This window comes from Bombus affinis, chromosome 1 (genome assembly GCF_024516045.1).
Source record: "Bombus affinis isolate iyBomAffi1 chromosome 1, iyBomAffi1.2, whole genome shotgun sequence".
NCBI lineage: Eukaryota > Metazoa > Arthropoda > Insecta > Hymenoptera > Apidae > Bombus > Bombus affinis.
In genome coordinates this window covers 10,380,853-10,406,417 of record NC_066344.1, presented here as the reverse complement: position 1 = coordinate 10,406,417, position 25,565 = coordinate 10,380,853, and the positions used below count along the sequence as shown (strand labels likewise).

The 25,565-nt window shown below is 38.2% G+C and overlaps 1 protein-coding gene and 1 long non-coding RNA gene across 6 annotated transcripts in view; one reads left to right on the top strand and one right to left on the bottom strand.

Annotated features, from left to right (window-relative positions):
- Nucleotides 1-25,565, bottom strand: part of LOC126914074 (hypoxia-inducible factor 1-alpha-like) — a 92,864-nt gene that overhangs the window by 21,609 nt on the left and 45,690 nt on the right. For 2 of the 5 annotated variants that reach the window (XM_050717572.1, XM_050717580.1), the window contains exon 2: nt 12,625-12,707. The exons of the other annotated variants lie outside the window; for them this stretch is intronic. The gene's annotated coding sequence lies outside the window, so the exon portion shown is untranslated. The remainder of the gene's footprint in view (nt 1-12,624; nt 12,708-25,565) is intronic. 5 annotated transcript variants of the gene reach the window in all.
- On the top strand, nt 10,392-25,158 carry LOC126914330 (uncharacterized). Its single transcript, XR_007709633.1, has 2 exons — nt 10,392-10,482; nt 24,430-25,158. It is a non-coding gene; the product is annotated as an uncharacterized LOC126914330 (long non-coding RNA).

Here is a 25,565-nt window from a genome sequence, read left to right as displayed (position 1 = left end):
TAATACTGAAATCATCATCATCATCATAAAGGCAAGACGTTACAAGCACGCATACATACGTACGCACGCGCGCGAATATCTGACCCGAACACTTTCTAGAATATATATTTAGTAGGTAAAACAACTTTCTACCGAGATTCTATGTCTTTAATTATATTCTAGAAAATACGAATTTGCATAAAAATCCATGGTTTAATGTGATAATCCCGTGGTACAAGTTTGCCTCGTGTTCTATAGCCTGGTGCAAAGTATATATATATATATGTATAATACACGATGCATAACGTTGATTACGAAGCAAAGTATATTTGTAGAGGCGGAAAATAGAACAGGGTTCGACAAGTATCTGGTATCAAGAATATCCTTATCGCGAACTGTACAACGAACCTAATCGTTATCACTGGTGACACTAAAAAAATATTAGTAACACTTTCGCCGGGATGTGGCTCATTTCGAGCAGAATTGCGATGGTCAGGTCGCGTGGTCTTGCACGGCCGACGTAGGAGTTAACTGTTTCCGTGCTTTGTTCTGTTACTCTGAAATATGCGTAAATGTATACATCGGTGTGCAACGTATGCTCGAAACATTGATTCAATTTCGCGAACGTTCGCAGTTTGCTTATTCTACATTTTCATTATGAACCAGAATTGTCAGTGCACGAACGGACAGCGTTATGCGGCAAGAGATCAGATTCAAAAAATTAAAGATTTGATATAGGGGACTGTAACGTTAGTGTAAGGAAATAATTCCGTTTGCTGAATTTTTCTTTCTTATACGTCAAATATTTTGATATTTTAATTTTAAGACGTCGATCTTTCGTTTTATAGGATTCACGAATAATAATATTAATCCACGATTGTGATAGAATGTTGAAACGATTACTCTGTTTAAATGAACGGCGCGGGTCAGGTTTAATCCTTTGAGATTAAAAAAGTATTTGTAATTTATGTTTTAATATAGGTTTTACAAAAGGTTCCAGAATATTAAAGTTCTGTATGAAATGAATTTAGAAATTGCAATGATTGTTTGTACTAGTGTAGAAGTAATTACACGATAATTAAAACTTTGATATATTAGTAGACGTTTCTCAGTAGACCGCATAGCTGGGGGGGTAAGGAACAAGAATAAGTGGAACTCGATTCGCGTTACCTCCGTATCAGCAATTAATTATAATTCTTAGAACAAATCCCTTAGAGGCGAAAACGAACGTCCCTGTTTAACTTACTTTCAAGTATGTATGTATCTGGTGTCCAGACGACCAGAAACAAAGGACAAAGATGAAGAAGGTCTGTCATAAAAGACTATAATGGACCGTTATACATACTCGTTAAAAAAAAAAAAGAAACTATGAAGCAATTAACAAAATAAATATTCAAGCAACATGCTATTTATTCTACTTATAAAACCCTCTTATATACCGTAATGATCTAACTCTAACTTTATCAGGTAAATTTTTGAACAAAAGTCAAGGTATTTTCAACCGACATCTAACCTACATGAATATTCTACGTACTAAGCTCATGCAAGTTCATTTTCATCAAATGAATTTTTTACCAAAAGAGAATGAACGTTCGAGCAGCAGCCCACATAATTCTCCCGTATACCTCTCGTCTAGCTGCATTTTTATAAAAATCAATATTCGCGAAGCTGTTAAAATTAAACCCTTTAGAAAGAACATCTCCCCCCCCCCAAAAAAGAAAGCCTCATAAATACCACAAAAATCATATAACGTGCCATTAATTCGAAACACACCGCTTATTAATTTCATTAAACCGCTGTGAAATCTTCGATTCGTACGTTTTTATTATTTCCATGAAATATAATCCGTCTGATGTCGTGCGTGCTTCGGATACGTATCCCGGGGATCGTCTGTGAAACGATTTGAGCCGGTTTTACTACAACTCCACTATGGAGAATGTATCGACTCGCCAAAAGGGTCAGGAGGCTCTCCATCAAGTTCCACCAGATCTTTCGCTGTATCGAGAACATTACACTGGCGTATCGTGTTTGATACATAACAAACACATGTGCACGCTGTCAGCCACTAGTATTAATAATTATTATTTAGAAATTTAGTAGAAAGCGAACACGTTTCGCTATCTTTATATTTCGCAATTATTTTGTTACAAGCTTGTTACCTTCACCTCGCGAATCTGCACGTGTACACAGCGAATTCGAAGATGCAGAAATACGCAGCATTCGTATAAAACGCAAATATAACAAAAATACGGCAAAATATACAAAACATATTGCATTGTTATGATATCCGATAGGCGAAACAAGTTTTCGCTTAGATTCCTTATTTTTATAAAAGCGTGAATTTGCATAAAAATCCGTAGTCTGGTTGTCTCGCTTATAACGCAAGATACTCGACAAAGTAAAATTTGTTAAAGTTTTCCAACGAATGCAACGACCGGCTGTGTGTTCACACTTATGGTATCCAGTGTATAAATTGGCACGTTGTGGTTGTGCATAAAAAGGTGGTGAATGAAGGAGAGATAGAGAGAACGGAGGAGAGACGAAATATACGCAGACGGGACGTAATCGTCGTACACGTGACGGGATGCGGTTAGCATACGCACACGAATACACGCGCTTGCAGGCGGCGCGGCAAAGTCCTGAAGTTACACGTTGGATAGGTCGGGGCACCGTGACGAATGAATCGATGCACGTGGACGGGCGACTGGCTGTAATACGGCCGAACCCTTCTCTGATCCTGGGCCACTGGCAGCAGCCAGCCGGTCGAAGCTTTGTTCTATTCACAAGCGCCAGACGTCACGACTATGACGAATCCGAGATTCGCGATAGTTTTCATAGAAGCATCGCTTAATTGACAAATTCTAAAAACTATAGGGTGTAGGTAATGATTTCTGCGATTTAAAATTCAGATTTTTCAATTTTCCGCTACGACGACGGACCAGTTACCCGACGTTTCCACGAAATATCGCATAATTGTCAGATTAATATCAGCGTTCAAGACGTAAATGGTGTCTTTTTGGAAAAAATGTAGACTTCTTGTAATTTCTGTATGTACTTTCGGACTCGTTTCAAACTTTGCCAAAGTAATCGCGAGACGGGCGAGGTGCTAATGAAATTTCAAAATGTTTCCTATAACGCATGTAATATATTTACAGAATGTGTCTACACAAATATTGGAATGCCTTTGCGAGTAACTGTATTGTACATACGTTAGGTGTTAGGAGCGAAGAAATGATAGGGAGGAGAACTGACCTACGGGTGACAGTACAATTCGAGGCATTCGAGAGTTCGAGAAATTGGTCCACTTACGTAGAAATTTATTGACACAGGGAATAAGCGGTTGTTTTTTGAAACATTAACAGTCTAAAAAGATACCTCGATATATCTAGACATTTCATGTGCTGCACAGTGAAAAAATAGAATTATCGAACTTGGCAATTTTCAGGTGTAAATCGAATTTTCTCCTTAAAAAAAATTTATTACAAGGTTCGTGTTTTAACTACAACTGTCGAGTCCATAAATTTGTTTTAAGAGTATTTAGCTTCGTAGATGCATCCGTGTTATCTGAGGAACGCGAGCTAGAGAAAACTGACCTAGACAGTGCTCGAAGCAATAGCATTTGAAGCGTTAGAAACTTTATGACCAGTTCGATAATTCGTGTAAATGTTGGTAAACTGTCGCAAAAGCTTTTCTCCTTTTATTTTCTGTCTTCGACCTTCTTACATTTTTAACGATCCAGGGAATACAATAATTATCGAATTTAAACTTCCAAGTATAGCACACGCCGAAGATCATAAATATCAACACAGCTTTCGTTACTTTATTTAGTATCTTGTAATAAACTAACTTCAAAGTTAAAGCAACGAAACTGCTCACTGTTTATTAAATATCTAAATAACAGCTGTAGTGTCCTAATATTCATGGCCAGATAATGTAAGCTACATTATCCTCTCTCGAAGAAATTCCTTCCTCTACGTTTACTCTAATCAGTCTGTCATTTAACGCTTAATGAAGCTGTATTCTGATATTCCTAGGAAAAGCGCACCACACAAACCAGGAAACCTCAAATTTTGATAATTACTGTGTGAATCACGCAGATCTGCGCGCGCGTTCTTCGTCAAATGAATATTAAAATCGATGTGGGAGCAGAGCGATTGAAATTCTGACGCAAACAGAAAGATTGGAGAGGATTTGATCGGGGGAGGAGGGATTTTCAAATTGTTTACGAAGGTGATCCTTTGTAATATCGGGAGGGAGGGGGAGGGGTAATAACGAAACAAGGAATCCGCAAAGTTAATTACGACGAACGAACAAGTACAACGGTGAACAATTGATGGATTTAATTAGAAAGCTAGCTCATTTTAATGGTCGATCGAATATCTATTGATAAACAGCTACTGAAAAATTGCTTGTAAATTGACCGAGCGTGGCTGATAAGAGGCAATGAAAAATAGCAGATAAATTGGCGAAACGTTCGGAGAAAAAAGTTATATCGTCGATAAACGTTATCTTGCCCATAACGTTGGAAAGTTCTTTTCGAAGATCAATTTTTTTTTCTTTTGTCACACAGTCCAATACGCTTCACTTATTCAGAGTTTCAAAACCATCGGATTTCTCAATTTTAATAACAATACTCACTGTTGCGTAACGGTTTACTATACTAAGCGAATACTATATCAACGAATCGACAAGTTACGATGTACGAGTCACAGACCTTTTCTTTGCTATTGTATGATTTTACGGAAAAGTTAATCGTGAAATGTAATTTACTTTTTAAGGAAACTCGTTGCTACAACAAACCGCTGCACGAGAGTATTTATTGGCATTGGTTACTCGTAACTAGCGGCTTGTAAAATTTCGCTAATGACGTTGCTCGAATTATGCAAGAAATGGCATGACATACGATTAGATTCATAAATCAAACTTGTCCTTGACGAAGTCGATCACATCTGTGTGATTCATTTAATCAAAGAAACTACTATCTCGGTGATATAACGTGCAAGTTACGAAAATGCGGCCGCAATTATAGCACTTTATTGATAAATAATAGAACGGGGCAGCGAACTGATTATTTTAATATCCATAGGTCGAAGAGTTGCGAGAGCAACATGCAACTGAGCAAATTTTATCGTTGTTTTCTTCGATTTGACACCGAAAGGGGAAACGAAATATGTAAAATTTTCGGGGACCAGCTTACAGCCGAAGGTTCAAGGTCGAAAATATTTCATCGTTATCTAGAAAAAACGCCATTGATCACGTCAGCGTCTGCTCACGATACGACGCCGTTTATAGCGATGATGTTCGGAGTGACGAGTTCGAAAACAATGCAGTCGACGTAAGAAGTTACTTTCCAGTCGAATTCCTGTCACCGGTTCCCAGTCGCCGCGATCGATGGCGTAGAAATCTCAAAATCGTGGTCAGCACGATGATCCACAGAACGTACGAGACAGAAACGCTAATTGAACTTGGCGTAACTGCAATATTCTTCTGCTTCCAAATTCCTTCAGTTCTAATAAGAAAGGACGAGAAGAATATATAGCATCATCTCCTAATCCTGTGGCGCTCCTATTTTTACATTTCCACTCGACTCTAATCATATCGAACAAAAAGGATTTCTAACGTTTCAACGTAGACACGTAACTCGGGTTTTCAACGAGAAATCACGCATACCGATAAGAATTTCTTCGTATTCTACTATTCGAAGCATTGGCTAACTACCACCGCTAAAAAAATACGAACGAAATATATTTTATCGTTAGAAAAATACAGTTTCAGTGAAAACTGCCGGGAAGAACGCCACAGGATTAACCGATCTCAAATAACATCAGCTTTTATCGAGAATTCCATTTCTATCCAAACTCCGATCTTCCTCGGACATCTTTCCACCTTTCCGCTCTCCCCAATCCCCAAAACCAACAACACGATCCAATTCGATCCCTTAAAACACCCTTGGCAACGTGCAAACCTTTATAAAAGAAAGCCCATAGAAACGGCAAGTCGGACGCCAAGAGGCAAAGATTAGGCTCAATTAGCTTCGTTTAATATCGTTTGCATCGTAAAGCAAGCTACGCGAAGCGCACGACGACGCGTTATGCAGCGATCTTTGAGACGAATGGTTCGTAAAATGTCGAACAGTGCCTTTATCAAGCTATCATTGGCGCGTTTTATTGGAAGCTTCGAAGGTTCTATCGCCCCAGCTCATCTGCTCGATCCCCTTTACTTTTGCTTTCTCTCTATTCGTCGACGTTTTCACGCGGGGACGCGAAATCCATGACCCTCGCGCGCTCTCGCCCTCCGTTGTCCCCATCCTGACGACCGGTTCTCTCTTTCTCCCTTTCTCTCTCTCTCTTACTCACGCTGGCTCTTTCTCTCTCTCTCTAGTCAAGGCCTCCAGACTTTCGACCCGCCGACGGGGAAGGGGTTGTTACCGGAGCACGGGTTTGCGAATGGGATAGGGCCGACAACTTCGTTTCAGGATCGATACTCCGGTCTACGCGGAGCTCGATGACGAGAAGAGTAGACTCCAACCCTCTTGGCGGTTCTCTCTTTTTCTCTCTGTCTTTACGCCTGGTACACGTTCAAGGTCGCCAAATGAAACCGAGTTACGCGAACACTGCACAGGCGCAAGCTCTCTTCCGTTTTTCATATCGTTCGCGAACATCGGCTCGGTGATAAAAATCGGTAGGGATTCAGGATGTTGCAAATTTACAAAATTTCACGATTTTGCGCTTTCATGCCGGCAAACTTTCACGCTTCGACGTTTTTTAATAGTTCACATGAACTTTGATATCTATAAATTTCTAAATTCGCAAACTTCGAAAGTTGGAAATTTGCAAATCCGCGCGGTGTACCAGCACGTTCCCCAATCATTTTTCAAATTTACAAGTTCGCATAGATTTCAATATTTCCGAATTCCCAAGCTTACAAACTTTCGTGGTATCGAAATTTTCAAATTTCCAAGCTTACAAACTTGCTGCGTATCTTCAAATTTCTAAATTTGCAAACTTCGAACATTTGGAATTTGCAAATCCGCGCGGTATACCAGCACGGTACACCTCCCCGATCATCAAATTTCCAGTTCCGCGTAGATTTCCATATTTCCGAATTCCCAAGCTTACAAACTTCCGTAATTTCAAATTTTCAAATTTCCAAGTTCACGAACTTCCCCCGTGCCTTCGAATTTCTAGATTTGCAAACTTGCAAGTTCAAAATTTCCACGTTACACCACGCTTCCACAGCTTTGCGAATGTATTGAAATTTTCAAACTTTGAAGCTCGAGAAGTTGAAAGTGGCGTTAGTCGAAGCTACATGCTAGTGAAATTTGAAAATTTACAAGTTCGGTCGTTTGGAAACTGGAAATTTTTAATCTGGAACTTTTCAAATTCCCTGGGAATATGAAAGTTCGGATTTCATGGATTCGTGTACTCTTCTCTGAAAGATTATTCGATTTTTTTTTTTTGGTAATAAACTCCCTCCACTAAACTCTCGCTATCTATCGCTATTGAATATGTTTTATAAAAGTTTGAATAGGTGATTTGTATCGGAGTTTTATCATTCGATGAATGAAACGTATATCGCAGGCCAATGGATATTTTTTTCTTTAATCCTCGTTGCTATCTAACTAATATCGATATTTGTCGAACGGAACATTTCGTTGTTTGACAAACACTCGTACTGATGCATCATTTTCCAATTCTACCAAATAAAAGGAAGAATATTGGCTGTCCGATTAATTGTTTTTAAGAAAGGAAGATGATAAAATTTGTTAAAAAATATTATCGCTTATAAAAGAAGCAATCGAAATTTTGATGAGATGTGTGATGTAATTTAAATGGTCAACGAGAAAGGTTTTTAAGAGACTGATAAGGTTCAGAGATAAAGATTAGAGTAGATTAAATTCATCGAAGATATAGAAAAGTTTGGCCGTGACAACGATATGCTCTGTTCTATCTTTACGATTGGATGTAACATGAAAATTGAAAAAGAATTTTGTCGTAGAAGCTAAAGAATTCTCGAGTTGCTTACAGAAAGATACGACGAACGGATTTAAGAAATTTCGCCGAAGAGTGGACGCGTTAATTATAAATTTTGAAAGTGTTTGCTTACAACGATTTCCAATTATTTCTTGTCGATGCAGAAGTGAAAACAAACTCGGTGATAACTCCGACGATAAGACTCTCAAGATAAGAGCTGCTCGCGATACGTGCATAACTGAAATTTCGTTTGCCTCATTCTCGTTGTGTTCTGCATGTTTTAACCTCGTGAACGAAAAAAGAAAATATAGATTATGATAAATTTCCAAATACATTGTATAAGTCTGTTATGTAACTCGCGACTATAAACTTTTGACATTATTTGAGGATTGGTTCGATAACGTCGAGAGATCGATGCTTGCATCAACAAAACCACGTTTATCTCTATTTCTTTTTTCAGTTCATTAAATCAATAAATGCGTTTTATATATTGTATTTTTCACGAAGCGGAGAATTTGGTGCTCTAGATTTTTGATGCTCTAAATCGCTGACCAGTATACACGTATAATTCGAAAATTTTCGAAGTTTACGAAAATAAAACGAGATTCTATCTTTTATGATTTTAAGAACGACGTCTTTCCTTCTTTTTTTTTTTACGGGATAATGTCAGGGGTCAAGGCTGATCTAATAACCTTCGCGTGACTTGAAATATGCACAGTTTAAAAATATATGCCATTAATGGAACAATTACGCTAAAGAGATTAGTGGAAATTTAATTCAACGGATATACCTAAACAACATCCAATTTCTATATCCTTGTTAAATATCCTTGTTAAATAGAACAACTGTTTTACTTCTCGTTGCGTTTGCAGAAACGAATAATTACTCGAATCCCGAATCCAACTGAACACGATTCTTACAACTATTTACAATCAAAGCTTGTATTTTATATATATGTTCAAGAAGACACCCTGTATATATCCCATACATTTGCCAGCCGTGGGTAAAAGGAATGAGCGAGTATCGCCCTAGCAACTCAATGCAGAATTCGACGATGCAGTAGAGGGAAGGTCTCTCGCACCTAAGCGAGGCATCGTGAAATTCGGGCGGTGTCGGCGACTGCGTTGTAGCCGTTTTCGTCGTCCTCGTCGACGTCGTCAGCACCGTCGCGCATCCGCGTCCTGCCTCACTGCGAGCCTGCGTGAGCCTTTCGAATTCGAAGCCCGGTCAACAGCCCCGAATTCTCTCTTTCTCTCCCCTACCACCAGTCGTACCCGACCGGCACAGCCGACTCTCTGCTCATTCCTCTTCTGGTTCCCCTAGCTCTCCCTCTCTCTCGCTCTCGCGCTCGCTCGCTCGCGAAACTACTTCCCCGTCGCTTCGAAACCGAATCCCTTTTACCACGGAACCCCCCTTTCTCTTCTCGCCTCTTTGCCAAAAACCTCCTCTTGCCACCACACTTTGCTTCGCCGTCTCTTCGTTTCCATTCCACACAACTCTATCCGGTGTTTCTCCTCCGCCTCCGCCGCCTCCGCCGCCTCCAACACCGCCATCACATTCATTCCGTTGCTCTTCGTCGTTTCTCGTCTCCGTCGCTCTTGCCCAACCGAGAATCGTAAATCATCACGCCCCTCTCTATCCTCGAATACACACACGCACAGACTATACGTCCAATCGACCAGACTTTGTCCTCTCTTTCCTTCGGGTTGCTTCTCTCCCTTCTGTCCTGCCTCGTCCTCCTCCGCCTCTTCATCCCGCTCTCGTTCCATCGCTGGGCCACCACACACTGTCATTTTGTTTCATTATTTCTTAATCGAGCGCCTCCTCCTTCTTTTCGATTGCTCTTTTTATCCTCCCTCGTGGGTCGAGGAACGTCGACTTCCCCGCCGATCCACCAGCCACGTCCACCTAGTTATTTTTCCCTTTCTTTGCCTGGGAACGGGACGTCTAGCCGCTTCTTCGTCGGCTTCGGGCGTGGTTCTCCACCTAAGACGGTTGCATGCACCGGCGTTTTTATAAAATTAGCCAGCAGCAAGAGCGGAAAGGAGAGAAACGACGCAGACAGTGACCAGGTGCACGGTTTGGCTCTTCGTCCATCTTTTCGACGATTTGGCACGCTCGCTGTTGTTGGATCGTCGTCGGTGTGACTTTTGCTCGCACAAGGGTGCATTGGCGTGAACGAGATCTATTTAAGGCGAGATTTTCGTAGTTACAGCGGTAATTTTCCTCCGTGAATCGTAGATAAACAAGCAACTTGAGCGAATTTCGTTGGTTCGTGGAATATTATTTTTGGGCCAGGTTCGTTCGTTCAGCGAGTATTGTGAAGGCCTGTGGGCGATCGACGATACGCATTTAGAATTTCGTTTTTGGCTTCGAATGTCAGGTCTATTCATTTCTTTCTAGAACATTTGTTTAGTTTTCTGCAAACGCATCTGTAGTGTCCGAGTATAAAGAGGAACGAGAGAGCTTCGTTGAAACTGACCTACGAAACGGTGCCATTTGTAGCACCGGAAATTTCATCGACTTAATGGTAATTTATCGGTACGGAAAATATACGCGCTGTTACTTTTTGAACTAATCAAAGTTTAAAAGAGTCGTTCAGCTTACGCGAAACTAGAAGGTCGCTGTAGTGTATGTACTTACTATCTCAAGGTATGGCCAGAATAAATAAATCGCTGGTAAAAAAAACATACCAATTATTGCGAGACGCGTTTAGATAACTATATCTATCATTGTGATCTTGATAACCGTGTGATAGGCAATCTCAAATATCTCGAATTTCTAGTCTAACGATAAAGAACAATCATGCAGAAGAATTCAAACGTACTACATTTACATACTCTTTATTTGTAGTAGAATTTCAATATTTGAGGTAGATTGTAACAAACGACACGTATTGATACATTAACGCTTCTTTTCGTTGCATAAAATATCAAGTGGAACGATATATGTTCACGTTTTGTAATTTCCAATTTTGAAACAAATATTAAAACGAACACTTTTTGCACCAGCGTACATAGCTCGATATTTTATAATTTTATAATTTTATAATACAATATAATTTATATTTTTTAATGTCATTGAAATAACAAAAAAATTTTCATCTCAAAGCTTCGGTCTAATCTGTTTAAGGATAAGCAACAATTACATATAAAAATTGCAACACCCTATATATATATAGGAAAGAACGTACAAATTCAACCAACCGCATTACGACAAGTTTCACTTCTCTCTTCATTCGTTCGTTTTAATCATTCGAAATATAACAAATCATCTAAATTTTTATATATTACCCGGAGTAATTACAAGCCGATTTCGATTTACAACGATTTTTTCTATTTATACAGCCACCGCTTTAAACTCGAATATTTTATAACTGCTACGTGTGCTATTTAAAAAAAAGGAAATTATTAATCTCAACTCGTTATTTAAACGAGGTATTTTTTCGTCCTGGAGGATTCGCACGTAGCTACTTCTGAAGGTGTATGAAAAACCCGCGGGACACGCCTTCGCGCATCCTTTTTATCCCAGTCACCCTCCTCTTCGTAGCAGTGTTCTCTGTCTGGCATGAACCACGTTCGACCATGACCACCCTTCGTTAGGGTGCGTGAGGGTGGTAGAGGAAGGTGACCTTCGCAACGTTGCCGTCGTTCTCCCTCTCCCAGTCCCGAAATCCTGGCAGGGAAAGGGAGAAAGGAGCAAAAGGGAGATCTGGCTGGTACTCGTGGAAGCCACGTTCCAATGCTGCCTCATCCCGTTCCCCATCATCCAGCCCTCCTCTGTCTGGCTTGGTTTTACGCTAGGGACGAAGGGTGAACGTATACTTCACCGTACTGCTAGTTCGCTGTTATATTTAACGCGGTCCGTATCTAAGTAATGGATGTGAATTGCTCGTAATTTCACGTCGCTTTTACGAACTTTCGACGGATGGATGTCATTAACTACCACGGAATAATTTCGGCCGCGTTTCGTCCTTTAAGGACCTCTCCAAATGTTTATGAATACAGGATTCGATCGATGCTACAGAGAATCCTGTCAGTGAAAATTAGCAAAATCTATGGTTCTCCGTTCGGTCGACGATAAAATGAATTCTCTGCTGGAAGAATATACAGAAGACCTGGACGTTGAATAAAATTTAGCCTCTATAAAATATAAGCCTCTGCTCGAAGGAAGGATTTCTATATTACTATGAGAGAGCTACGAAATCAGACTGATAAACTCGTATCGAAGTTGATCGTTTGCTTTTCAAGGAATTGCTTCTCCTTTTCGTTCAACGATCTCGACGTATCATAATGTTTCAGATCGGTTGACATAGTCTATCGATTAATATTTGACATGACTAGGTGTTTCATGGAAATCAAAAATTTCGAGAAAAAAAAGAGACTCACTTTGGACATCCGCTATTTTACAAAACAGACTCATAAATTTATCAAAATAGATAAATCGTTATCATGTCTAAGCCGCTACTAGTTTCGATGTAATAATAAAATCAACAATGATCGAATATATATACCTAGCTACGATCACAGAAATAATTACAAACTTGTAATCAAGCGGATAACACGTTTCAGCGTGTAGATCGCTTTAACCTAGAGCTCGCTGTACGGTGAAAAACAAGTAGAAACAGGCGGTACGTAGCCAGACCATAGTAACGCCGTCTGACCGCTCTCACCTTCCACCATGTGCAACCGAGTTTCATCAGGACATCCACTGCTGCACGCGACAACTCTCTTCCAGGCCCTTTTTGTTCTGTCCCTGTTCCATTAAAATTACGCGTTAATTCACTGAATTGCGGGTCTCTATATCCTTATTGCGAGTTACGTGTGCATCGTGCACGGTGTACGTTGGTAGGAACTGTTCAAACTACGAACAATTCCGTCAGCGTACGAATTATTCAATTTCGAGAATGGAAACAGAAGTTTACACGTGTCGTACAACAGCGAAGCTTCTTACTTTTTAAAAATACCCGACGATGAGAGTAGGAACTCGTCTGTGTATATACGCGCTGTTCGTTTCTCGTTTCGCGAGAGTTTTCGCGTCTTTTTCGCCCGCGCATCTCGTACACTTTGATACGTCCCTCTGTTTCCTTGTTCCATTGTTAAGATCCAATTTTCTTTGAGCAGATTTCAGCGGTATACAAAACGTATAATTACGTTTAATTAGGAAAACCAAGGCTTGTGAAACGTATGAATTGGTAATAAATTGATAGCGTTAGTAATTGATAAGAAGTACGCTGATAGCGATATCAACGTAATAAACAATCTATATAATAACAATTTGGAAAATGTCTCACTCGTCAAGACGAACAATTTTTATCTAAACTTGATATACCGCGTGAAAATAAAATTCATATATATATTTCATAATAAGCTTCGATAATTCTTACATTTAGTAATTTAAAATAGATATTGATTATTTGTTTACATAAGATGGAACGATAGTAGCATAATCTAATAAAGCTTTATGTTGATTCAGTTTAGCGAAGATAAGAAATATTATAAAAGTATCGACTTAATCGCCGCTAATCTTAAACACACATAAAAGAGTATAAATAAAATCATCTTGTTAAAATTGTTTGCACGAGAACGATATACCTTCGGAAATTCTCATCTTCATTTCGTATATGTATTTGCAATTAAATTCATCCTGTCTATTCGGCAGTAAGAAAGAAATTGACGAGATGATTTCAGAAATCCTTATGTATTAAACAACTCCTCTCCTCTAGCAGCTACTCGATACAAATACTACTTAAATAATTATATTTTTCATTATGTCGACCTTATTACGAGGTATCATTCCTCCGTTTTCTCTCCCGTGTAAAAAAACAAAAATTTAATTTCAAGAACCGCTACGAAAAAAGCGAAAGAAAATGATGGAAATATCTTGCTCCCTCTAATTGCCTCAATTTCCAGCGACTTACAGTATCCCTCCTTCTTTTTCACTGTTAACGAGCCAAGCAACTAAATTGTACGCTAAATTTGTGCCAATTGTAGCCAAAAAATCTTTGTCGAGTTTTGGAGACGGCCGTATTATTTTGGGTAGCCGCAACACGTTGAAAATTGCTGTACTTATATCAGCCGGCCTCGTATTACGAGTAACGAGCAGATATCCCTCTGAATGCTTCGGACGAACGCTGTAATAATGCCAAATAGATATAATGATTTTCTCCCACGTACCGTTCACTTTACTGTCTGATTCCACGTTTTTAATCCTATCTTCGTATGTATAAATTTTTACGTCGGCCTCCAGTCACAGTTAACTTTTTTTTAACAGTCAGTTAAATTTTTCCTTTGGTAAAATCGATATCTGCTAAGTCGAAATTTATTTCGTTCCAATAGCTGGAACAGGATTACTTTACGGTATTAACCCTTTCCAAGAATCCTCTGACGCAATCGACCATTGACAATTCCGACACTCCTTTGCAGCGAAGCTTTTTCGAAACGAAAAAGGTTTCCTTTCGAAAAGAAAAAGATTATCGATATTTACGAATTTATTTATACGCGTTAACTTCCCCTATTTTTATCGATGAAGATAAAAATGAAACAAAGCTGTGCGCTGTAAAAAGTTAGAATACTTGCAACGTTCCTTGCGGTGGAACAGAAGCGTGCAATAAACGGTAAGATGGTTTGATAACAAAAATTACTGCGTTTGTTATACTTTTATTTATACGATCTTATAATCTTATTACTCGAGATAACGAAAAGCGTATTATTAATAAGGTTCGTGCGGTGGTTGCGCGTCACATTTACACGATGCATTTTCTAAAGTGAATCGATAGCCAGCCAAAATACAAATTACGATTTAGTATTCGTATTCTATGATTTCGATAGAATCGTCGACAATTATAAATCTCGTCTTCCGTTATATTTCTCCAACGACATCGGAAAATATATTTTCCACGCGTATATTAATTATCGTTATTATAGATACATATATTTTATCGATTTAGATTTATTGATATATTATAATGTGCTAACAAATATTAGTATATCGATACGATGTAATAGCCAGTAGAAGTTAATCGCAATAAACGAGTATAATATAATATTTAATACAACGTAATATTTACAGTGTTACAAAGTACGCTGTACAGAGTAACTAGGAGAATCGAATCTAATCGAGCAGTCACACGCGAAAGAAGGAAACATAGCCAATAAAATGTGTCGAGATAAAACATAACTGGCCGATAAGTATTTTTAAAGGCCGTTTTGCACGTGTGCAAGTGACACGGGCTCACGTGATATCACTAAAACGTAAATGTTACTTTCGGGGCTAAAATTTGTGATAATAAAAACACATGCGCCGATGCACAACACCGAGACTTTAACATCTCAACCAACGTAATCCTTATAACTCTAAGCACGAAATCTTCGAAATAAAAGAAAATAAACAAGCGCAGACATCCCACGTATCGCGATTTCCATTATTTGAAAAAGAAAAAACACGCGGGATCGAATTTGTCAGCATCGAACATGTCGCGGATGGTTGTACGCATCTTGTATACTCCGAGGAGACTAAAAATGCGTGACACGAATTATAATCTCTCCGTACGAACGGATACGGACTTCCGACCATTCTTTTCCGCCCTTTCTCGCCGAATTTCCGCGTCTATGTGTCTCGATGATTGTCAATCGGACCACGTCCGCGTGAAACAACGAGTGGCTCGAAGATGCGCTGAAATCGATGCGAGAAACTTTCCTGCGAACGCAGCAGCATGTACGAGACGATGCCAGATACACGGATTTTTACGTATCGTTTCATCCTTGACTTTGTTGTTTTTCGTACGTTTGTCACCGTTTCGAATAATTCACGAGGATCTGGTTATCATTATCATAATTACAAGTGGAACATCATCGTTGTTAATCTAATCTAATTGTGATACATAATAATAATTCTCTTAAAGTATACCTGTCAAACAATTTGAGAACGAATATTCGTAACGTAAGAATATTGCAAAAATTCTAATAATATTCTTAATTTCGTTTTGTTGTTCGTGCTATGCAAAATTATAGTACACTGTATTCTTATCGGAAGTCACGATTTCGAAGTGGAACTATCGTTTGTTCGGCGATAACGCAACCTTCTGGATTCTATATCCCTAAAAGGGCTCTTGGAAAGAAAATTTGTAGAGACAGAAACGTAGAGGCGTTTCTCCGTACCGAGCAATTACAAATTACGTTTGAAAATATTCGACATCTTTCGTCTTTGTCTTCGGATCTATTTGTCCACCCTTTTTTTTTTTTATCATAACAGCGGAATAAATAAAGAAACAGATAGATTATCGTAATTATATTCTTCAAAGTGATTCAAGCGCCGTATAAATCTCGGTTCCCCTCGCCCGACTCGCAACAAAGTATTTTTAAGCTGGAAAAAAGAACGGCGTGACTGGCGATCGTGGAAATATGCACCGAAATGCACGAAACTGCCTGGTGTGCTTTTAGACCTCAAGCTTTCACGATAGCCTTTGCTGATCGATCTCGCGATTAACATCGCGTGTACAGCGAACAAAAAAGTCGTATCCTTCGATTTAATTACGTTCCCACTTGTGTATTATTTATTAAGAAAAAGGCAAATTTCTTATTCGACGAATGCAAAAAACAAAAGTTATCGAAGATTCTATGTTCTTCGAGATATAATCTCGAAGGTTTTCTGTTTTTTATCAATTTCGCCTGTTTCCTGCGGCAATATGGTCGAGAGATGCGAGCTTCTATCGTTTATATAATTCGAAATCTCGTTGAAAGTGCGCGAGAAGAATAAATCGCACGTTTTAACCAGTTCGACGTTTCGAGGAATCGAGTATGTATATAGAAAATATACATTTTCTCTAAAGTTGATTTACCTAGCAAATGAAAAATCGCACGAAATTGCTGCGTCATTCAAAATACAATTCGAGACGAAATTATAGTACATACGATATATGCCAGTAAAAATATACCAACGTTTCGCATATTGCGTATATATTATACGTTCTATTATGTGTCAATGTTGAGAAAATTGCTCTCCTGCGATTAACATGAAAGGCCAACCAGGTAGAACAAAATCTTGAAACTTCCATAAAGAAACAAGATTACGCGGTTCGTGAATGTCGATAACAATAAGAACTAATAGAATGCGCGAATTACGTAAAAACAATATTATGTGCTCGATTTACATTTTCTTTCGGGACGATAACGTCACTTATTTATGCAATCCATTTTCAAGTACAAACATGTGCGTCAGTGAATGCATACGTATCGGATATGTAGAATTATTTCACTACTAGACCCATCCCACTTTCTATAATTGCATATTAATCGCGATAAACGTATATTCGACGAGCGATAAATTCAACGCGGTTGTTCGATCTTCGATGTTTCTGATTTTTCCGAGATTTGAATACGCAAACGTCCGAAGGATGCTATCGCGTCAACGATGTTAACAGCGTAAACTTTCCTAGCGCTTATTCCTCGAATAAACATACCTCAGATAGACACGATAGACGCTATCGCGATTGCACTGCCTTTTATATTTATAATTATGTAAGTTGAAATTGAAATCGCAATTTTTTTCTGACGAAACCATCACACCTCACTGTAGAAATTTTCATCTTGTAAAATAAACTCGCCGAGATTAGTTTTCTTATAGATTAATAGAATCATATTTTTTAATTTTTTCTCTTATAACTTGCGTATGTGCAATATACGACATAATGATAATCAGCACGGATCATGAGGATTTAACCCCTTAATCTACGATTTACGTTCGAGAATTTTGGGCCGAAAACGTAAACAAGCTCGCGCAGCCTTCGAGCCATTCGCACGACTTGTGTAGTACGTACTACGGGCTATGTCCGTAATATTTACGTTTGGTCCGATCATCTACTACGGGCTATGTCCGTAATATTTACGTTTGGCCCGATCATCGTACTACGGGCTATGCCCATAATTGTAGGTTAAGGGGTTAAATTGACAGAAATGCGAGTACACTCAGTGATCAATAGTAATATTTAACTAGTGTTGCTAAATTTGTATCGTAGATGTAAAAAGTGATGTTTCGTTAATCTAGGGAATTGTTATAGGAAGCGACGACACTTTCCAATAATCTTTGTAGTATAGCACGATAACATACGATAAGAAAAGATATAAATAGTAAATATAAATGTTTAAGTTGAATAGATAATGTTTGATAGCTTCGGCTCAGACCTACCGCACAGTCCTATAACATTTATCTCTAAGATTTACCAATAAAAACATGGTGGATACACCGTCGATGTATCGTAAAAGAAATTTCTATCACTCGTAGTATCAACGTATCGCATGACTGTAACACATAAAGTGCGTATCACAACATAGGATGAAATAATTCCAGATTAAAGAACGGTATAGTTGAAACTGTTCCTTTCAATCTTCACCAAACTAGAGATTATGAGACGAAAAGTCAATCTGTCGGATTTCTATCTTCGATACGAATCACAGCCGATGATCGGCGCAAATTTTTCTGCGAGTAAAACCAAAACAGACGATGGTTAAAGAAAATGTTACACGGTGAATCAAACCGAGTCGGTTCGATAACGTTAGAAGAAACCGCGTAGAAAAATTTTCCAAGTAAACTGAAAATTTGTATCATTTGTGCAACAACATGCAAAAGCTATACAATACGGAAAGATGTATAAGACGCACAAAGTGGAATACCAGTTACGACGTTTCACAGATAAAACGAATCTTCGTATAAATTCCGCTTCTTTAATCTCGTATCCGTAAAAATATAAATCTGCGTAAAAATCTGTAAGTGTATTTGGAAGTAAACCCGAGGGCCAAAAGAAAGAAATGTTTCTTCGCAGAAAGATTTGAAACCTGGCAAAATTTGCCTTGACGATAAACTGACCTGCAACGATAATACATGGAACGTATACGGTAATTAGTTGGAGAGATCGTGTTAATCAAGAACTGATTACGGTTTTATATCGGTCGTCGCGTTCTTTATACGAAATCCACACATGTGGTTCGCTGCGAAGGACACAAGTGCGGCAAAGTGTGGACAGCTGTCGACGGGGGCCAAGAAACTATTAACGACGTCTTCGTTTTGGACATTGTTTAGTCAGTTGCATACGTACTGTCAGATTAACGTCGAATTAATACAAAATGGTTGGAGGAAAACCGTAGCAGAGGAAGAGTTGGTGCGATCAGAATTTTTACTGTAGATACTAGATACCGGCCAAGCTGGACAAAACGTAGTCGAGACAATCTATGGCTGGTCTAAAAAAAGAATCGACGCGATTCTGGAGCAACTACGAATATATTCCAAGGATCGCAGCTTCTCCATTCGAACCGACCTTGCACACGAGAGAACAGCCACGCTGTTGCGTTTATATAACCGAGGAATTTTATATGTCTCTTATATGTTATATGTTATTGGTGGTTTATCTGCGCAAAGTAAAACGCATAAAGCGTAGCGATTAACTAACTATTATTAGAAATACATGCAATAGAAAAAAATATTAATAGATTTTTTAGTTGTTTTTTCGTATGTTTTTCTATTAGTCGATTATCTATGCAAAGTAAAACACATAAAGCGCAACGATTAATTATTATGCGAAACATAGGTTACTAGAAATAATACGGAAAAAATATTAACGAAGGACGACGATTTCTTTCTTTGTAAAATTGTTCTTTTTTAATGTGTTTTTCGATGTGCATAAGTGCAATTTATATTCTGACGAGTGTGAATGTGTCAATTGCTCTATGCTGATGAAGAAATATCAGCTACGTTGCGCTACTCGCCAAGCAGATACGCATTGTAAATATTCCTGCTTTGAGGAAGCAGAATCACTGGCGTGGCTTGTTTAAGTTAAAATACTAGCAAATATAAAGTATCTGTTTTATAATATTATCTTTCCTTTATCGACGTGTGATTTATGATCATTGAATATTTAAGATAGGCACGAAGATTGCAAAAGTATGAAAGTACAGGCTATCCTCATTCTTATAACACTTTTTAACATTTCTATCGGAAAAGTAGCGTTTAAACGCGGTTGAAATATTAAAAAGTTGATGCGACTTCACGAAGGAAAGAATTTATAGAATCGTTAGAATCCGCCAATCATCTTTTGCTATTCTCGCTGATATTATTTCGTTTGCTATAAATAGTACAATCGTAATAAAAAAAATATAAGCGTTTGAACGTCAAAAAGTCGCCTCTCCCTGTTAACTCAAATAGTTGAAGTTTCACGTCGGTGTCATTAGCCGCTGGAAATGGTATACAGACGATACGAACGTTTTCATGACTCATTTCTTGTCTGTACAAACAAACCAGAGCACAAAGTTCCAGATTTAACGTATCTGACCTACTAATGCCACTTCAAGCGACCAATTATCTCCTTCTGTTGCATGTAATTACGCGCGTCCCATCACCTCCACGTTACATATGATTAACGATCTCCATATACACTCTCGATATCATCGCAGTGCGAGATTGCTCGACAGAAACAACAATTTACTGCCACGATTTTTCCTCGTTAATTCGTTACTATCTCTGTGGGAATTCCATCGGTTGCATAAAACGAACACAAAGGTCGTTACTTAACGAGTTTCACGGTTTAACGTGAATGCACATGTCCACTTTCGACGCTAATTACCGAAAATATGTCAACTTAGTCTTCGACTATTATGACAAATGTACATATACATACATACATACATACATACATACATACATATATGCATGCATAATAATTTCAGGTATTACGCGCATTTAAGTGTCAAATTCTGTTAACAATAATTATTGTTTGCTTCATAGGATTGATTTTCCAAAGTTTCAAAATTGACAGAATTCTAAAATCCATATTACGGAGCACTTTCATATTGTAACTTGCAAACTAACAATATTAACGAACTAATAAACGACCAATCGTATATCACAGATTTCTCTTTCATGCTGTCGCAATTTTATGTCACTTCAAGCGGCAGAGTTGGATGAAAATATTTCGTTTGCTATCCTGAAATCTCGTAAAATTTCGCTAATCCTATTAGTTGGATTACGCAAGAAATCCTGTTCGAAACTACGATTTGTCGAGATCGCGTTACAGATATCGAGTAAACATTACAAAATTCAATAGCGTCCTTGCTATCCCATTTCCATCGTCCACTTGAAAAGTTGGAAGCTTACGATGCGAAGGAAATATAAAATGGAAAAGTGTATACATCAAACGAACGCTAACACTATTAAATTTTAGTATACTATTGAACATTTGAACTTTATTACGCTATTGAATTTTATTGGCATATCAAAAGTTAACTGATTCAATACAGTGAGCGTTGACATTTAGCGACAAGAAACGCTCCCTTCGATTTCACGATACGTCGTTTGATACGTCCAGAGATTTCAGTACCAGAGACCTGCATCGGATTAATATGACTGCGATCCAATTATACCATCGAAAGTGATAAAACTCTCTCGATGTGTCACAGGAGATTCGCTCGAGAGGGGTAGAGTTTATGAAGATTCAAAAGAAAAACAGTTTAACGATTTATCTGTCATTAATTTAACAAATTATATTCATATTATCGTGTTACTATTGTTAAAATAATATCGATTATTCAAAGATTTATAGGCTGTTGTTAAATGAACACCGCCAACCAAAACTCGATTTATAGCTTGCCAATCGATAAGCGATGAATGTTGTTGAATGGCCTATTTGTTCTCTCGACATTTTCCATGGTTCCATGATTTTTGAATTTTCTTTCTTTCACCGTCGATATCCACGAATTAAAATAACGATATTCTATACTGCATAAATTTTGCAACACTGTCTTTTGCATATTCATTGCAAAACTAATGGTAATCCACGTTACTCCTACACGAACAACTGCCACTCAATTCTATCGTTTTTGAACAAGTAGCATTCAGTAATTTCCTTTCAAATAACATTTTTCTTCTCCGTACATTGAATTTTATCTTAATCTATTATTTTTTTCTTTCCTTTTAAACAAAAATCTCTCTCCAGGGAAATAAAGATCTAAAAAGATTACGAAATAAATATCTTATTCTCGGATAACGAATTCACGCCAGATACGGGTTTATACAATTTTTACCGGAAGCAAACTCCGGACATTGAGAGATTGTGAAAGAACATTTCAACGAACGTCCACGATAAACCGATCTTGACGCGTACACCACGTCGTATCGTTCGATAATCACGTACGATACACAAGCTGCTTTTACTCGAACAAAATTCCGGGCGAATTAATTTTTACCTTGACCAATATAGATAACGATACTCCTTTTTTGTATCGTAGGCCCTTACGTGTAGCAACCTGCAGCATAGCTAAAGTAGGTAAGAGTAATTTGCTAATGGATGCAATTTCCTACCTTCGGGAACAAGGGCGTGCACCAGCTCGCAATCCTGGCGCTCGGTTTCAATGCAATTTCGCAAAATTGTGCTCGATTTTTACCGCACAGCCTGCTCGTGCAATTTAATATCGATATTCCCTTTCTATCCTCTTCTATTTCTCTTATACAGGCCATTGCCTCGTGCAAGTGAAACAAAAGGCAGCTGTTTTTGCTAAACGATGAAATGGCGTTTGTCGATTATCCGCCGATTGTAATTAGAAAAGAGAAACGAAGCTCTCTTCGTGACTTGTAATCGAAAGAACGGAGATACCGATTTTTGACGAGTGTTTGTAAGAGGCTGAAATTTGTAAATGGTCTTTCTTTGAAACATTTATCTCTCTTCTATTTGACAGTATCTGCCGCTTGTGATCAGAAAGAACGCAAATATTTTCCTATCACACTGTCACCAGTGAGAATAGCAATGCTGATTTTTTAACGGGACTCTGAACGATCGATAGAATCCGAAAAAACGAAACAAATGATACTACGTTTCTAAAAGAAGGTGATTAACGATTTACGCGATATCATCTCTTCATCTCAAAACCACGAACTTATAAATTTTCACACTTTCGTTAAAGATGTTGGTCTTGTTCTTTAGCTATGTATTGGGTTGGCAACTAAATGATTGCGGGTATTGTCAGTACCACCTAATGACAAAATCCGCAATCACTTAGTTGCCAACCCAATATCTAAAAAACGAGTGTTCTAACCAGTCTTATAATGTAATATATAATATTATAATATAACAGTACTATATTTTGTCCATTGTAAGTCGAAAGCCATCCTAAGCCGACAGGCATCGATTGCGACGAATAATAAAATAACAACGGGCAACAACGTTATCTGTCAGAATTATCCAACAATTCTATACCCAATTGCGAATTTTTATAATTTATCGAATCGGCCATGAATGATATTGGCATAAGAGGAACAGCGTTTAGTATGCAAATTACTATGTTTTACGGTTTATATCAGATCTTGTACCGCCCTGTATAATCATATAATGATACAACAGGTTCAGTTACGTTGCTACCTGTCGCGGGCCAGTTACGCCGGATAATCGAGTTAACGTTCGATTATTAGCGAACGTGCAATTCAATAACGTGACACCGTCTCCGATGATATCGGGAAATATATTGTGTCTCCGTGGTTTGCGGTACGCATAGTTAATAAGGTGTCGCGAATAAGGCCGATCAATTAAGGTTGACGAACCGAGCTACAAATTTCGCTGATAGAGTAATAGAGCAGAAACTCGCGCCGTTTACGCGAAATAAGCTAATTAAAGGAACATTCACACCGAAACGTGAATATCAAACGATTTCTCTTCTCCTTCCAATTTCGTTTCCGATACATTGCAATTTCCAGAAAAATATCAATACAATTTGGAACATATGCGCGAATTCGATTTACAGAGATCTTTTCAATTTTTCTTATTTCTTTATATGCATAGTTGCCAGTGTGATATCGCATTTATCTCATATCTCAAGTTCTATGCTAAATTCCTCGAGAATTTTTCTATTTATCAGCAGCCGAGTTTTTGATCGACCGCGTTATTCTTCACGGCTTGTAGGTAAATGCTGATCGTATGTCAATTTTTTCGTAACATTGTAATACCATTGCTATGCACGTTTCAGGATGCGTTTTTAATATTCCTCTATAAGTAGATTACGAATATTGCGATGTTTCATAGAAAGTGATATTATCTACTTGGATATTACAACTAGTACTATACATATATTATATTGAATATTTCACGCATATTTAAATATTATTTTTACGCTTACGAATTTTTACGCTTTGGAGGTTTCCCATAAATGCAAGAAAAGATTTATATCGACGCATTTGCCAGCAAAACCTCGTTCCATTTATTTCTTGTACTTGCGTGCATAGATTATGCTTCTGTAATTTAATAGGAAGATTGAAAATAGAAGAAGAAACTTTTCCAACGACCCATTCAACGCTATACCAACAAAACTGTTAAAAATCCATTCGATCGAACAAATAAAAATCTCGGCTTTCCCTGCTAGCTTTCGCATCGTCAAACTTGCATTCTTCGTAATTACGCAAGTGAGGAGAGCTGACGCGCGTCTGACAGAATTCCATCTTATAGTTGCAGGCCTTAGAGAACGCGGAAACCAGTAAGCAGACGAGATGCAGACAAGATACAGACGTTATCGCGTTCGTGATACTATCCATAAACCAGATCTCAGAATCCGTCGTCTGGCAGACGACAAACGATACTCGAGGACGAAAAGCGATCTCGGAGGAGCAAGCTGTCTCTCGTCGGCGTACTTCTCGTGTCCTTCGTGATCAACCGATCTTCTCTCTACGTGGAATTCATGAACGACGTCTAAACATGCGACAACTTCTTCCGGACACGACAGCAGATTTCAGCACCGTTAGCTTCTAGATGTTTCACCAGGACGTGTATATTACGGGAAACTCGTGCAAGTAACATGCACGTCTCTAATGTTTCTGGTGTTACTCAATCGCAAGGCCGTGGACTTTGGTACGTTCGTGGAAAACACAAGGTGCGGGACGTAACGTAACCAGAAAAGTCAACATTTTCATTTCGATCAATATTAAGGCTTACGCAGATGTATATTCATAAAAACCGTGTGTTTGCTATTCTTTTTCTTCTGCGGATCGGCGAGAGAAGTAAACATGTTTATATGTTTAGGAGTATGGAAAATACAGTAAAATAAATACAATAAAAAACGATGTGTTTAAATAAGAGTGCGATTGTAATCTCGCAACTGCGTGCATCGGTGAATCTGTGAGAAAAGTTGTAGAGTATTACGATATAGAGTGTTAAACAGTAAAATTTTCCTCTCTCGTTGTTTTTTGATTTTATTTGCAACAGAATTATACTCTTCCCAGTTACTAGAAACATCCTACACGTAAGATACTCGTAATAACCTACCTATTATAGTCTATTATCTCTTTAGGAACGTACCGGTTACATTCGGTAGATAGCATCGACGAATTTTACTTTATTTAATATTTTTACGTTATAAGATAATATACAGCCGATTTATAATAAAATAGCTAGGAAATAAACGCGACGAATGGCGCTCAATTTATACTAAGTATAAGTAGATATTCTAATGTGTAGGCATATCGGCCGGTGATATACGTTCGTGAAAATATAAATTTGCATAAGCATCGGTAATGGAACATCTCTAGGTTACACGGACATAAGTAAAAACTGTATCGCACAGGTTCTTTTCCAGTGTTGTTCTATTT